The 15,536-nt window shown below is 35.7% G+C and overlaps 1 pseudogene; it reads left to right on the plus strand.

Annotated features, from left to right (window-relative positions):
* Positions 1 to 1,702: 1,702 nt before the first annotated feature.
* On the plus strand, positions 1,703 to 15,124 carry LOC123200266 (annotated as a pseudogene).
* Positions 15,125 to 15,536: the final 412 nt, after the last annotated feature.

The raw sequence follows: 15,536 nt of genomic DNA on the forward strand, positions 1-15,536 counted from the left end.
AGAAACATATACAAAATTCTATAGTTTATTAAATCTATACCGATAGATTCAAGAATATTCTCCCTGCTTCCTTCCCATTATGCTGAATTTATTCCTTGATTGAACGATTCCCTTGTAGCATTATTTTACTGCCTCATACAACTCTGAATGACTAGGATGAGTTTCCCAAACTGCCCTCAAGCTCTCTGCCCCTATTTTCCTCGGCTGCAATCTCCCTCGGGCTGTCTTCCGTTATCTTCTTTTTGGGCCTGCAAACATAAGCTTTAGTAATTAGGCTTCCATCATCATCTCTTCGTTTTCAATTACTCGTGTGCTAGAAAGGACACATCACCAAGTCATTTTAAATTCAATATCATGCATGCTCACATGAAAATTTCAAAAATATAACAAGGGATTAAGAAAAGGTTTCATCACCATGCTTATATATTTTAACACGAGCTCTATAAACCTTAGATTTTCTTAGGCTACTTCCATAACTTAATACCAATCAAATATACGACACGGCAATGATCCAAATTTATAGTGAGTAGAACAGATTGAAACAACTATAACCCAATCATATCAAATAAAAGTTTACCTAAACACAGAATTGATGTAGAAATATGCATGCCTATATAGTTTTCATTGTGTTCATGAAAGTTAAAAGCAGGAAAGAACTGAGCAGAAGAGAAAGCCACTCCCAAGAATTTTGATGCTTGCCACTCTGCAAGTATGCCGCTAAAGGCTCTGTATATGTCAGACACTGCAACACTGAATTGAGAAAACAAGTATTTCCAAGATTTTCAAGCCATACATAGTATTATAGATAAATTTCAAAGTTCAACACAAAACCAAGCTAAATACAACTAAAACCTAAAACAAGCCATACATTTGCCATTGAAAATTTGGCACCAGTCTTTGAGCTGAAATCACCAACTAATAACAGATATCATCTACGATCTGAATTTCATTATCACTTTCATCGCTCATTCGTAAAGACATTATGCACTACCAAAATCATTACTTCCAGTAACTATACTGCAATTTTACTCCCGGCAACATAGCAATTCCCCTCAAGTGAAGCCGTTAAACTAACAAATACACATGAACAGATACAAAAGGCTCATTCAAAAATAAATTAATAATAAATAAAAACCAATGTTATGTTTATGGAGGACTAAAACCATAATGTTATTTACTGTTATCATACGGGGACTTCACTCTTAGTAACATGCCAATTCATCTTCAATAAAAACTCATAAAAACCCATAAAAAGCCAAAAAAAAAAAAAAAAAATCTTAACAAAGTAAGCGCACTCACAATTCTCCGAAAAATCATCCAAAAACTTAGCTCAGGATCCAACCCACAATCCCAAAACTCCGAACCATCACCACTCGGACCCTTCCTTGACCCGTCCCAGCTTTCTTTTGCTCCGACCCACTTGGATTCAGCGTCTCCAAGTTAAAATCCCCATTTTCTGTGGGGATTTTATGTGACTATGTGGAAGTAGGAGTATTAAACCCTACTCTGTAACTGTAGGGGGTAACATGTGAGTTTTGTCTTGTTTTTGACTACTTGATTGAGAGATGTTCTCAATAATTTTCGAGTCCACCAGATCCGAAGATGGCTTGGACACCATATAATAATTTATGAGAATCAATTTCAAGGTTGATTCTAAAGGAACTTTCCCAGTATGAAATCTTGAAAGAGTACAATATCTTTCGAAAGCTTACTATCTTTAGTTTGCCCTTCGAATATCAAACAAATTTATTTATCATAAGGTCATTTAAAATATGTTTTCTAATTAATACTTCGTAGCTACACTCACATAAAAGGGAACATCCCAAATGGGACACTAGCAGCTAATAATTTCTCTCAGCTCCTCAACAGATCTCTGATGAATCATCGGTTTTCAAAAATCTAATTTGTTTCTCTCTCAACAAACAAACACGCCCTTACATAACAAACTCACCAGAATTTCATTTTTTCTCTTCTTTCTAATTTTGCTTCTGCTTCAGCGTGTCGAAACTAAAGGCGCTTCCTCGCCAGGTGCCTTGTTTGAACAATTTATGGAGCTTTGAGAGGTTACGAGCTGTGAGATGGCGTTGCTTCGACGGCTCTTCTACCGGAAACCTCCTGATGGTCTGCTAGAGATCTCTGAGCGAATTTACGGTTTGTTCTTTTTCTTCATTTCATTTTTTTAAAATTTTTATTTGATTATTTGTGCTGCGTTTGGTGAATGCGGCTTTATTGACTTTGTGAAATTAAGGAAACAGTCTTCGGTTTTCATTTGAATATCATTCACTACTAATTTTATCGCATTACGTTCTGTTTGAATTAGCATTATTGTTTTATAAAGAAGAAATTAATCTGATGTTAGAGTTGCTGAATTGGATGTTGGGCATTATGTGCTGGCAAATGAAGACTTTGCGGTGATTTATAATGGTTAAAAAGTTTTTTTTTCTTTTATTTGCAATTGTTGAACATAGTCTAATTTCGATTTTCGAATTTCGGTTTTTGAAATTGGTGGAGAAAGGAGATTAAAGAACTCCAATTAGTTGAATTTACTTGAAGTGATTGGATTTGTGAATTCTATTTAATTTCCTATAAATAAAGAAAAAAAAGCATGTTCTTTCGGGATTATTTTAAGAAACACAGTTTTGAATAGTGAATTGAAAAAAAAAATGTGTAAAATGTGGCTGGAACAGTTTTCTGATCATACAATAAGATACTGAGAATGACAAAAGTTAGTGAATGCATGGAAATGTAACTTTGTCGAATTTCAGTATGTATTGCTGTGATATTGATACACCTACAATGAGATTTCAAGTAATCAGATTAATTCAATTAAAACTTGCAGAACTTAAAAGACATAATAGTCAATATCAGTTGGTTATAGTTAAAAAGAAATCACATGGGTGGTCAAAATGTTGTGTTCCTTGTACATGCAAAATGAAGGGAATGTAGTTTATGAACTTTCAGTTTTGAGAGAGAAAAAAGTATTTATATTGTCGGTAGAAGTTGTGATTTTAATTGGAGCTGGTCAGATTAGGCTTTGCCATCCTTTTTATCCCTTTTTTTTTTAATTCATTCATGAGTTCTAGTCTACTTACGTATCTTGCTGATTAATCTTCTTTGATATTGTATAATAGTCTGTTATAATGAAAGAATAATAATAACTTTTATGTGTACTAAAAAAAAAAAAACTAAATTAAGAGATAATTGCCAACATGATTTCTTTCATTTGAAACTTGCAAATGAAATGTACATTGGAAATTAATGAGTTATCATTTTGTGCAAATTTAGTTTTCAAAAGCTGCTTTACTGGTAATGCCTGGGAAGAAGAAAATTACAAAGGGTATGTAGCAGGAATAGTTGATCAACTATGAGAACACTTTCCAGATGCTCAGTTCCTAATGCTCAATTTCTGTGAAGAAAAGACCAAAAGTCTTATAGCCGAGGTCTTTGCTGAGTGTGATATAACCATAATGGACTACCCTCAGCATTATGAGGGGTGGCCATTGCTCACACTGGAGGTCATCCACCATTTTCTGAGATCTACCAAAAGTTGGCTCTCACTTGGGCAGCAAAATGTGCTGATGATGCATTGTGAGTGCGGTGGTTGGCCAGTTTTGGCTTTCATGCTGGTTGCACTCTTGATTTATAGCAGTACCATGGAAGAAGACTTTAGACATGATTTATAAACAGGCTCCTCGTGAGCTTTTGCATATGCTTTCTGCAGTGAATCCAATTCCTTCTCAACTGAGGTATCGTACATCTCATGGAGGAGTATAGACTCAGAATGACCTCCTTTGGATAGAGCTCTCACCCTGGATTGCATCATTCCCGGATTTATTCCTAATTTTGATGGAGAGGGTGGTTGCAGTCCAATATTTTGAATATCTGGATGGGATCCTTTTCATGTTGATGATCGAAGTACCAAAGTCTTATATGCAATAATGAAAGGAAGCAAAACTCCCCGGGCTTGTAAGCGGGTAACTCTATACACCCTTCTTTTTATAAATTCAAGTTTTGTTTCCTTGAAGAGTTCTCATCTCATTAGACTATGAAAATGATTTTGTCTTGACCCATATTACTCATTCTTAGTTTAAGGTCATGTGTGTAAAGAGCATTATAAACACGAATGGTTAGGAAAAGATATAGATAAATAATTAGAATCTGGACATTAAATGACCCTCAAAGCACCAAACTTTTAAACTGCCTCAGGGAGGTGAGTTTAAAATGTGAGGATTCTAAAGAATCTAAATATATAAGCATTCAGCCAGTTGTAGGGTGTCTTTTAGGGAGCATAAGTGCATAGTCATTTCTAGTTATTCTTATTCAGACTGGACTTCTCATGAACAATTTACAGGCTATATCGAAGGAACTATTTTCCTAAAATGGCCACTGAAAGCATCCAGCCTTACCTTTTCTATTCGACTGTGAAATAGGATTATCTTGTGGGTTAGTTTAGTTTTGGAAATCTCTTCTGTTTTCGTCTTGATTTCATGTTGATGGTTTACCTAAACCTGCTTTTGTTTATGCATGCCGCTTGGTGACCAGGTTAGGTCTCTAAAATTTGCGGGGACATTTTACTTTTTATGATTTTTTTTGCAATAATATATTTTTTTGGTTAAGGACAAACTTTTTTTTTTGTCTCCATATTATATTTTTGTCATTATTATTGTTATTATTATTATTTTATAAATTGCTCCTACTATTTGACCCAACCATGAATATTGTGGGATGCTAAAGAATTATTCCCAAAAGGATTCAGAGCAGAGGTACATATTTTAGCCACATTTGTTTGTCACAGCTATTGACTGGTGCTTTTGTTCTAGTGTAAGTGTACTTTTTGTGTGAAGATTCATTTCTCAGACATGGATGATGCTGCTTCAATTGTCAACCTTGATGTTTCTTGCTTTGAAGAGGAGGGCCTTCCAGTTGAAGCATTTTCTAGAGTTCATGAAATCTTTAGCCATGTACATTGGTTAGATCACACGAAAGATTTTGCATAGAATGTGCTTCAACGCTTAACTGCATCAAATAGTCTCCAAGAAAAGTTAGACACTGATTCAAGCACAGTTTTGGGAGATAGCTCTGTACTTGAAGATAAAAAGAAGCACACAATTGCAGAGTATAACACTGAGAGCTCAGTATTCTTGTATCCAATGTCCCATTTTGTGTCCTCACTACTAATATCTTCGATTTACAAATGAGAATAAAGAGGAAGAACCCAAGATTTTGGGAATTCCATTCAACCACCTGGTCAATATGATTTCTTCCAATAGACACCAAAATCTTTTTTGCAAGATTCATCAACAATGGTGTCAAGACATCATGATGGATCCCAGGTTTCTAAAAGTAAACCTTTGAAGTATGATGATGAAGTAAAGGTCACTCATGAGATGATAACATTTGTTAGTGTCCTAGACACAACACCAGCTCAAGAACTGATTGTCCCATTTAGACCTCAAACTGTGGATGTCAACAGTGTTTCTTCACCACCAACTCCTCTACCTCTTATTCCAATTCAACCTTCTTCAACTTCTAGTGCCTTGAAAGCTTTTCCTCTATCACCACCACAACCACCTTCATTGTATACTACTACTTCCCCTTCATCTGTTGTGAGTGTTTCATCAATCCTTCAAATACCTTCATCCCCAACACCACCTCCTCCTCCTCTAACACCACCTCTAAAAACTACATTCTCTGGTAGGACTCCAAAAACTTTAATTTCTACTTCTTCCCCTCTAGCCCCTGCAGTTGCTTCATCATTGACTACCTCATCTACACCTCTTCCCACTGTAGCTTTAAAGGAGAAATCATAAATTGGAGCTAGACCTCCTTCACCCCCACCCCCTCCTCCTGTGCCACCTGTGAGGGAGAAATTTGACATCGAAACTGGAACTGCTTCACCCTTACCTCTTCCTCTCATGCCACCTTTGAATGAAAAATCAAACATTAGAATAGTAACACCTCCAACCCCAGCCCCATCAACTCTTCCTATGCTGCCATTGAAGGAAAATTTAAACATTGGTGCTAGAACTGCTCCACCCTCACCCTTACCCACACCACCTCCTCCCATGCTACCAATGAAGGATAAATCAGACACTGAAGTTGGAACCCCCCTCCTCCTCCTCTTCTTGTGTTGCTTTTAAAGGAGAACTCTGCCATTAGAGTTGGACATCCTCCACCCCAACCCCCACCTCCTCTTTAATGCTCCAGACAGGCTGCTAATTCCACAGTTTCAAATCCAGTTCCTCTACCACCCCCACCTGCTCCTATTTTGTCCTCAAATTCTCCTCCAGTCCCTTCTGCTCCTCTTCCTCCACCCATTCCTTTTGGTAAAGGGGCATCAAAGGCTCATCTTGCTTCCTATACTTCAGTTCCTCCACCACTTTCGATTTCTCTTGCTAGTTCAAAGGGTTGATTGTCACGTACAACAAATGAAGAAATTGAAACTTTTGCATTGGTTGAAGTTAACAAGAGCTGTTTTTGGAAGTATATGGGCTGAAGCAATAAACTCTGGTGAAACTTCCAAGTGTGTGCTATTTGCTAAAGAAAACTTTTCTTATTTGATGAACTAAACTATTACTATACCTAAAATCTTATGAAATAACATTTGCTTACCTCTTGATCTAAGGCTTCAAAGATTGACATGTCAGAACTTGAGAATCTTTTCTTAGCTGCAGTTGCAAATCCAAATCATGGAAAACCAAGTACCCATAGTGCACAAGGTCCTAAATCAGATAAAGTGCAACTGGTAATTATTTTTAAACCTCTACTTATATATGATGCATAATGAAGTTTGTTTCATTTTTTGGAAATTGTCTGCTTTAATATTCAAACTTTTGCCTTGAAATATTTGTTGTCAGGATATTTTCTTAGAGATCATCTAAAGCAAACTTTTTTTAACATCATGTTCAAGGCATCTTAGTGTATGGATTCTCTTTCATACATTGTGTTGAGCAGTTTTAGCTCAAGAATAATGATTTTTCATAAAATTAGATTGCCTAAATTTTCTAATTACAAAAAAAGTCATAATATTATAGATTTCATTATTTGGGTGATCATGCAACTATTAAGGAAAGCAAGTCATCTCTTATATCCTAGGACACGAATTGCTATTTTATTGGCTTCCCTTTTATATCTTGTTCTCTAAAAACTTGATTCTAAATGAACTTGAATTTGTGTTTAATTTTTCTCTTCTTGCATAATGTTGTCATTTCTTGTAGATTGATCTTCGGCGAGCAAATAATTGTGAAATCATGCTCTCAAAAGTCAGAGTGCCATTGAATGACTTGATGGTAAGATGATTCATAGTGCTTATCACCTATTACCATGTGGTTTACTGAAAATATTGTAATAAATTTCCACTACACTGCAACTTCAATATAGTCATAGCCCAATTTAACTAGCCCTTTTCTAAGACCGTGACACTTAACTATAAACAGCCATGTTTTCAATAGGCTATCCTTGTACATGAATATCTTGTCAGAGTTTAAACACTACCATTGGGCTTTTACCTATAAGTTTAACCTTTTCATGTAAAGTTGTTATTTGCATTGTTTTTTAGCCAAGTTAAACAAGTGTGGCACAGAGGAAGGGGCATGTCAAAGCTTACATACTTCTGTTAGACATTTTACTTATCAGCTTAAGCTTTTTAGGTAAATGTTTCCTTACTTTAATTATGGAATATCTATTTCTTCATGTCCTTCTAGTAAAAACATGTTTTTCACCCTTTCCTTTTTAGCTATTTCAAATAGAGTTGTTCTATTTAGGGGCAATACCAAATCCAGATGGATTGGATGGTTAAATTAAGTTCCCTGCAAACCAAATTGCTTTGGTTTAGAAAATTGGAAACCAAGGTCTAGTTGATATGGTTGTCTGATGGTTATAATCTTAACCACATATTCCTGTGTCACCATCCTTGACCCATAAAAGACAAAGGAAAGAAAAAAAAATCACTCTAGCGTGTCATCTTCTCAATATAAAACATAATCTGTTAGAGCTCGGGTCTACGTGAAGAAGAAGAGAAGTGGAAGAAGGATGAAACCGATGGTGCAAACGGTAAAGCTGACAGAGGGCACCAGTGATAACAATAGCAGATAACAAGTTATGGGAACGGAAGGCAGCAACCCAAAAGCTGTTGGTGAGAATGCTAATAACAATATTAGTTTGCAGCACAGGGGAGCTCCAGATGGCAGCCTTCCAGTGGTGGAAAGGACAACAGACATGCAGCAAAAGTTTAGAGATATGTTGGGAAAAATAGAGACTGTGATAACATTGGATGCTGAGCTGGCAACAGAGGATTGGGTGTGCGACAGTAAGGAAACCAGAAATAGGGAGCTGGGAAAGATGGAAGGCAGTTTTGGAGAAAAGAAAGAAAGGGAGTAGAGGAGAGTCCCAGCCTCTCGAAAGCTGGTGGGGAGTTGGGTTTTGTTGGTTTATTGCTTTAAGGGATTGTATTAGTTTGTTTGAATATTGCTTTGAGAGGTTACGAGCCGTGAAATGGCGTTGCTTCAACGACTCTTCTACCGAAAACCTCCTGATGGACTGCTAGAGATCTCCGAACGAATTTACGGTTTGTTCTTTTTCTTCATTTCTTTTTTTTTTTTTTTGAATTTTTATTTGATTATTTGTGCTGGGTTTGGTGAATGCGGCTTTATTGACTTTGTGAAATTAAGGAAACAGTGTTCGGTTTTCATTTGAATATCATTCAATAGTAATTTCATTGCATTACGTTCTTATGAATTGGCATTATTGTTTTATAAAGAAGAAATTAATCTGATGTTAGAGTTGTTGAATTGGATGTTGAATATCATGTGCTGGCAAATGAAGACTTTGTGGTGATTTGTAATGGATAAAAAGTTTTTGGTCTTTTATTTGCAATTGGTTGATCATAGTCTAATTTCGGTTTTTGAAATTAGTGGAGAAGGGAGATTAAAGAAGTCCAATTAGTTGAATTTACTTGAAGTGATTGGATTTGTGAATTCTATTTAATTTCGTAGAAATAAAGAAACAAAGCATGTTCTTTTGGGATTATTTTAAGAAACAGAATTTTGAATAGTTAATTGAAAAAAAAATGTGTAAAATGTGGCTGGAACAGAGAACAGTTTTCTGATCATAGAATAAGATACTGAGAATGACAAAAGTTATTGAATGCATGGAAATGTAACTTTGTCGAATTTCAGTATGTGTTGCTATGATATTGATTCACCTAGAAAGAGATTTCAAGCGATTAGATTAATACAATTAAAACTTCCAGAACTTAAAAGACATAATAGTCAATATCAGTTGGTTATTGTTAAAAAGAAATCACATGGGTGGTCGAAATGTTGTGTTCCTTGTACATGCAAAATGAAGGGAATGTAGTTTATGAAATTTCAGTTTTGAGAGAGAGAAAAAAGTATCTATAATGTTAGTAGAAGTTGTGATTTCATTTGGAGCTGGTCAGATTAGGCTTTGTCATCCTTTTTATCTGATTTTTTTTAATTCATTCAAGAATTTCTAGTCTACTTACGTATCTTGCTGATTAATCTTCTTTGATATTGTATAATAGTCTGTTATAATGAAAGAATAATAATAACTTTTATGTGTACTTTAAAAAAAAAAAAAACTAAATTAAGAGATAATTGCCAACATGATTTCTTTCATTTGAAACTTGAAAATGAAATGTACATTGGTGATTAATGAGTTATCATTTTGTGCAAATTTAGTTATCAACAGCTGCTTTACTGATAATGCCCAGGAAGAAGAAAATTACAAAGGGTATGAAGCAGGAATAGTTGATCAACTATGAGAACACTTTCCAGATGCTCAGTTCTTAATGTTCAATTTCCATGAAGAAAAGACCAAAAGTCTTATCGCTGAGGTCTTTGCTGACTGTGATATAACAATAATGGACTACTCCCAGCATTATGAGGGTTGGCCATTGTTCACACTGGAGATCATCCACCATTTTCTGAGATCTACCAAAAGTTTGCTCTCACTTGGGAGGCAAAATGTGTTGATAATGCATTGTGAGCACAGTGGTTGGCCAGTTTTGGCTTTCACGCTGGCTGCACTCTTGATTTATAGGAAGCAGTACTGTGGAGAACAAAGACTTTAGACATGATTTATAAACAAGCTCCTCGTAAGCTTTTGCATATGCTCTCAGCAGTGAATCCAATTCCTTCTTAACTGAGGTATTTGCAGTACATCTCATGGAGGAGTATAGACTCAGAGTGGTCTCCTTTGGATAGAGCTCTCACCTTGGATTGGGTCACTCTCAGATTTATTCCTAATTTTGATGGAGAGGGTGGGTGCAGTCCAATATTTCGAATATATGGACAGGATCCTTTTCATGTTGATGATCAAAGTACCAAAGTCTTATATGCAACAATGAAAGGAAGTGAAACTCCCTGGGCTTATAAGCAGGTAACTATATACACCCTTCTTTTTATAAATTCAAGTTTTGTTTCCTTGAAGAGTTCTCATCTCATTAGACTATGAAAAAGATTTTGTCTTGACCCATGTTACTAATTCTTAGTTTAAGGTCGTGTGTGTAACGAGCATTATAAACACGCATGGATAGGAAATGATATCGATGAATAATTAGAATCTGGACATTGAATGACCCTCAAAGCACCAAACGTTTAAACTGCCTCAGGGAGGTGAGTTTAAAATATGAGGATTCTAAAGAATCTAAAGGTATAAGCATTGAGCCAGTTGTAGGATGTCTTTAAAGGGCATAAATGCATAGTCATTTCTAGTTATTCTTATTCAGATTGGACTTCTCATGAACAATTTGCAGGATTGCATGTAATGATTGTCCTTTAGAGTTTGATTTGTATGCATTACTAGAATAAATGAGGTGGAGTTTCAATGTTTGATACTGATGGAAAGACTTTCATGTTTGGATAGGAACATACCCCATATGCTTTTTGTTATTGGGTATACTTCTCATAAATCTTACATACCTGCCTTAAAAAAAATCCATAATCATTTATTTATTGTTCTTTCAACTTTTTATTCTTGTCTTTTTGTACATTTTCTCCAACAAAATAATACTTCAGATTTGTTGTTAAATTTAATGAGGACCAAGTTGTTAGTATTAATGTAAGAGAAGGTGTGGGTACTTGATATGGCATAGTTATTCATTGAAGTCAAAACTGTCTACCATCAAGCAAATGTTTCTACAGGCTATATTGATGGAACTATTCTCCTAAAATGGCCACTGAAAGGATCCAGCCTTACCTTTTCTATTCGACTGTGAAATAGGATTGTCTTGTGGGTTAGTTTAGTTTTGGAAATCTCTTCTGTATTAGTCTTGATTTCATGTTGATGGTTTACCTAAGCCTGCTTTTGTTTATGCGTGCTGCTTGGTGACCTAAGAGGTGCTAGATAGGTTTATCAAGACCAGTTGTGCACAAGGTTAGGTCTCTAAAATTTGCTGGGACATTTTACTTTTTATGATTTTTTTTGCAATAATATATTTTTTTGGTTAAGGACAAACTTTTTTTTTCCTCTCTATATTATATTTTCATCATCATCATCATCATTATTATTATTATTATTTTTTAAACTGCTCCTAATATTTGACCCGATCATGAATATTGTGGGATGCTAAGGAATTATTCTTAAAGGGATTCAGAGCAGAGGTACATATCTTAGCCACATTTGTTTGGCATAACCATTGGTTGGTGCTTTTGTTCTAATGTAAGTGTACTTTTTGTATGAAGATTCTTTTCTTAGACATGGATGATGCTGCTTCAATTGTCAATCTTGATATTTCTTGCTTTGAAGAGAAGGGCCTTCCAGTTGAAGCATTTTCCCATCACACAAATGATTTTGCATATAATGTGCTCCAACGCTTAACTGCATCAAATAGTCTCCAAGAAAAGTCAGACACTGATTCACGCACAGTTTTGTGCGATAGCACTGAGAGCTCAATATCCTTGGATCCAATGTCTCATTTTGTGTCCTCACCACTAGTATCTTCGATTTACAAATGAGAATAAAGAGGAAGAACCCCAAGATTTTGGGAATTCCATTCAACCACCCGGTCAATATGATTTCTCCCAACAGACACTAGAATCTTTATTGCAAGATTCATCAACAATGGCTTCAAGACATAAAGATGGATCCCAGGTTTCTAAAAGTAAACCTTTGAAGCATGATGACAAAGTAAAGGTCACTTATGAGATGATAACATTTGTTAGTGTCCCAGACACAACACTAGCTTAAGAACTGACTGTCCCATTTAGACCTCAAACTGTGGATGTCAACAGTGTTTTTTCACCACCAACTCCTCCACCTCTTATTCCAATTCAACCTTCTTCAACTTCTAGTGCCTTGAAAGCTCTTCCTCCATCACCACGTCAACCACCTTCAATGTATACTACCATCTCCCCTTCACCTGTTGTGAGTGTTTCATCAACCCTTCCCAAACCTTCATCCCTACCGCCTCCTCCTCCAACACCACCTCTTAAAACTACACTCTCTAGTAGAACTCCAAAAACTTTAATTTCTACTTCTTCCCCTCTAGCCCTTGCGGTTGATTCATCATTGACTACCTCACCTGCACCTCCTCCCACACTAGCTTTGAAGGGGAAATTAGAAATTGGAGTTAGACCTCTTTCACCCTCACGCCCTCCCCCTCCTCCTGTGCCACCTGTGAGGGAGAAATCTAACATCGGAACTGAAACTGTTTCACCCCCACCTCTTCCTCCCATGCCACCTTTGAATGAAAAATCAAACATTGAAATTGTGACACCTCCGCCCCAAGTCCTATCACCTCCTCCTATGCCGCCATTGAAGGAAAATTTAAATATTGGTGCTAGAACTTCTCCACCCTCACCGTTACCCACACCACCTCCTCCTATGCTACCAATGAAGGATAAATCAGACACTGAAGTTGGAACCCCAGCCCCTCCCCCTCCTCCTCTTCTTGTGCCACCTTTAAAGGAGAACTCTGCCATTAGAGTTGGACATACTCCATCCCCGCCCCCACCTTCTCTTTAATGCTCCGGACAGCATACTAATTCCTTGGTTTCAAATCAAATTCCCCCACCACCCCCACCTGCTGCCATTTTGTCCTCAGATTCTCCTCCAATCCACTCTGCTCCCCCTCCACCTGTTCCTTTTGGTAAGGGGGCATCAAAGATTTATCTTGCTTCCCACACTTCAGTTCCTCCACCACCGCTGATTTCTCCTGCTAGTTCAAGGGGTTGATTGTCACGTACTGTCAATTCAAGGAATTAACAAACGAAGAAATTGAAACCTTTGCATTGGTTGAAGTTAACAAGAGTTGTTTCTGGAAGTATATGGACTGAAGCAATAAAGTCTGGTGAAACTTCCAAGTGTGTTCTATTTGCTAAAGAAAACTTTTCTTATTTGATGAACTAAACTATTACTATACCTAAAATTTTATGACTTAATAGTTGCTTACCTCTTGATCTAAGGCTTAGATTGACATGCCAGAACTTGAGAATCTTTTTTCAGCTGCAGTTGCAAATCCAAATTGTGGAAAACAAAGTACCTATAGTGCACGAGGTCCTAAATTAGATAAAGTGCAACTGGTAATTATTTTTAAACCTCAGCTTATATATGATACATAATTAAGTTTGTTTCTTTTTTTGGAAGTTGTCTGCTTTAATATTCAACTTTTTGCCTTGAAATATTTGCTGTCAAGATATTTTCTTAGAGATCATCTAAAGCAAACTTTTTTGAACATCATGTTCAAGGCATCTTAGTGTATGAATTCTCTTTTATATATCATGTTGAGCAGTTTCAGCCCAAGAATAATGATTTTTCATAAAATTAGATTGCATAAATTTTCTAATTACAAAAAAAGTAATAATATTATAGATTTCATTATTTGGGTGATCATGCAACTATTAAGGAAAGCAAGTCATCTCTTATATCCTAGGACATGAATTGCTATTTTATTGGCTTTTCTTTTATATCTTGTTCTCTAAAAATTTAATTCTAAATGAACTTGAATTTGTGGTTAATTTTCCTCTTCTTGAATAATGTTGTTATTTCTTGTAGATTGATCTTCCATAAGCAAATAAGTGTGAAATCAGCTCTCAAAGGTCAAAGTGCCATTGAATGACTTGATGGTAAGATGATTCATAGTGCTTATCACCTGTTACCATGTGGTTCACTGAAAATATTATTTTAAATTTCCATCACCTGTTACCATGTGGTTCACTGAAAATATTATAATAAATTTTCACTACACTGCAACTTCAATATAGTCATAGCCCAATTTAACAAGCCTTATTCCAAGACCATGACGCTTAACTATGAACAACCATGTTTTCAATAGGCTATACTTGTGCATGAATATCCTGTCAGAGTTTAAACACTACCATTGGGCCTTCACCTATAAGTTTAATCTTTTTATGTCTGTTATTTGCATTATATTAGAGCCAAGTTAACCAAGTGTGGCACACAGGAAGGGGCATGTCAAAGCTTACATACTTCTGTTAGACATTTTACTTATCAGCTTAAGCCTTTTTGGTAAATGTTTCCTTACTTTAATTATGAAATATCTATTTCTTCATGTCCTAGTAAAAACATGTCTTTTGCCCTGTCCTTTTTAGCTATTTCAAATAGAGTTGTTCTATTTAGGGGTAATACTAGATCCAGATGGATTGGATGATTAATTAAGTTCCCTGCAAACCAAATTGCTTTGGTTTAGAAAAATTGGAAACCCAGGTCTTTTTGATATGGTTGTCTGATGGCTATAATCTTAACCACATATCCCTATGTCATCATCCTTGACTGTCAAGAGACAATGGAAAGAAAAAAAATCATTCTAGCGTGTCATCTTCTCAATATAAAACATAATCTTAGTGCATTTTACTTTACAACTTATTCTCGTAAATTTCCTTATACAGAAACATGATATAATAGAAAATATTTTCTCATCTGTTATTTTATGTGACCTTCTTGAACATTTACAACTTTTAAAGCATTGACCTTCTTGAATATTTTCTCATCTGATTGGAGTTATGTTAGATAGGGTTTAAATTGGAACTTACTGCATTTACCTTGCTCAACCTTTTATGCATCCAAATTTTTTGTTGGAACATTCATGCTTAACTCTTTGTATATAAATTTCTATATTTAATTTAAATTTGAATTCTTATTATTTGGATTTTCTTAAATAGTTAGTTTCAACTTGAGTAATCATATACACCCCAAATAATATCCTAAAATTCACATCCCAAATGATGTGTCATCCTATTTGACATTGCCGTATCATTCCCCACCTCACCCATTTAGTTTCATGTCACCACCACATAGGATTACACATCAATTGTGATGAGAAATTTTAGGTTACTTTTGGGATGTGTAGTATCACTGGTCATTGTTAGGAACCCAACATTGTTCCAATTCTCAACCATATTAAACCAAGTAATTGACAAACAAAAACAGAGATGATAGTTCGCAATATATGTTGAATGCTAGCTGTGTTTACAAGAATAACAATTATCTTTCCTTGTACACAAATAAGAAAACAATAATACTCACACTTCCAATTATTCGAAAAACTGAAATTG

Source organism: Mangifera indica, chromosome 17 (assembly GCF_011075055.1).
Source record: "Mangifera indica cultivar Alphonso chromosome 17, CATAS_Mindica_2.1, whole genome shotgun sequence".
In the NCBI taxonomy this organism is placed as follows: Eukaryota; Viridiplantae; Streptophyta; class Magnoliopsida; order Sapindales; family Anacardiaceae; genus Mangifera; species Mangifera indica.